The following is a 2,157-nucleotide window of genomic DNA, read 5'->3' as shown; positions in this document are numbered from 1 at the left end:
AAAAAAAAAAAATAATTAATTTAACCCATGATTTATCAGGTTGTGTTTTTACATTTCTAAGCATATAGATTTTTTCATTTAACTGCTTGTTACTGTCTTTTAGATAAATTGTTCTGAATGTTTTCACCTTAAATAATATTGCCTGTTCTACAATTTTGTATAAACTGATGCATAAGTCTCAAATTCGCAGTCTCAAGCAATCCTCCCACTTTGGCCTCCCAAAGCACTGGGATTACAGGTATGAGCCACCGTGCATGGCCGTATTTTATGTATTTTGAAAATTCAGGTCGGGAGTTCAAGACCAGCCTGACCAACATGGTGAAACCCCATCTTTTAATTAATTAAAATATATTAATATATATATTAATATATTAATATTTATCTCATGAACATATCAATTTGTTTATTGTCTGTGGATGGACATTTGAGTTGTTTCCAGTGTTTGCCTATTTGCTGATAAAATGACTATCAACATTTTCTACAAGTTTTTCTGTTGAATACTTTCATTCCTTCTGGATAAAGTGAAACTGTTAGGATGAAGGACAGGTGTATCTTTTTTTTTTTTTTCCTTAAGCTGTGGCCCAGGCTGGAGTGCAGTGGTGCAAACATGGCTCACTATAGCCTCAACCTCCAGGGCTCAAGCAATCCTGCTGCCTCAGCTGGGACTACGGGCATGTGCCACCATGCCCAGCTTTTATTGACTGATTGATTGGCAGAGATGAGGTCTCACCACATTGCCCAGGCTGGTTTTGAGTTCTTGGCTTCAAGCAATCCTCCTGCCATGGCCTCCCATGGGATTCCAGGGGCGAGCCAGTGCACTCAGCCCAGCCAGGTGTATCTTTAATCTCACAAGGAATTTACAAGTCTTCCAAAGTGGTATTATGATTTTATATTCGCAACAGCATTAAAAAAGTTCCAGTTGTTCATGTGCCAACATTTGGTGCTGTCATCTTTTGAACTGACAATTCTACTGAATATATAATAGCATCTCGTTGTCATTTTTATTAACTTGAGACTGAGTCTCACTGTATCGCCCAGCTGGAGTGCAGTGGCGCAATCTTGGCTCACTGCAACCTCCGCCTCCTGGGTTCAAGCAGTTCTCCTACCTCAGCCTCCTGAGTAGCTGGGCACGCACTGCCACATCCAGCTAATATTTGTATTTTTAGTAGAGACGGGGTTTCACCATGTTGTCCAGGCTGGTCTCAATTTCCGGACCTTGTGATCTGCCTGCCTTGGCCTCCCAAAGTGCTGGAATTACAGGCATGAACAACCGCGCCCAGCCTATTCTATTTTTGAGATGAGATCTGGCTCTATTGCCCAGGCTGGAGTACAGTGGCATGATCTCAGCTCACTGCAACCTCCATCTCCTGGGCTCAGGTGATTCTTCCACCTCAGCCTCCCGAGTAGCTGGAACTATAGGTGCACACTACCATGCCTGGCTAATTTTTCCTATTTTTTGTCAAGACCAGGTTTCACCATGTTGCCCAGTCTGGTCTTAAACTTGTGAGCTCAAGCAATCCACCCAACTAGGCCTCCCAAAGTGCTAGGATTACGAGTGAGAGCCACTGCGCCCAGCCAACCACCAGGCCTGGGCTGATTTAAATTTGCAATTCTATGACTCATATTGGCTATTCATATATCATCCTTTGTGAAGTACCTGTTCAAGATTTTTGTTCATTTTTAAATTGAATTATTATTGTGGTAGTTCTTTATAGATTCTAAAGATCCCTTTTTCAGACATATGACTTGTAAATATTTTCTCCCAGTCTGGCTCTTTATTTTCTTCCAAAGCTAGAGTGTAGCAGCATGGTCATGGCTCACTGTAGCCTTGAACTCCTGGGCTCAGGCAGTCATCAGTCTCAGCCTTCTGAGTAGCTAGAACTACAGCATAAACCACCATGCCGGCCGGGCGCGGTGGCTCACGCCTGTAATCCCAGCACTTTGGGAGGCCGAGACGGGTGGATCACGAAGTCACGAGATCGAGACCATCCTGGTCAACATGGTGAAACCCCATCTCTACTAAAAATACAAAAAATCAGCTGGGCCTGGTGGCGCGTGCCTGTAATCCCAGCTACTCAGGAGGCTGAGGCAGGAGAATTGCCTGAACCCAGGAGGCGGAGGTTGCGGTGAGCCGAGATGGCGCCATTGCACTCCAGC

Source organism: Cebus imitator, unplaced genomic scaffold (genome assembly GCF_001604975.1).
Source record: "Cebus imitator isolate Cc_AM_T3 unplaced genomic scaffold, Cebus_imitator-1.0 Scaffold393, whole genome shotgun sequence".
In the NCBI taxonomy this organism is placed as follows: Eukaryota; Metazoa; Chordata; class Mammalia; order Primates; family Cebidae; genus Cebus; species Cebus imitator.
Note: the sequence above shows the minus strand (reverse complement) of the source record.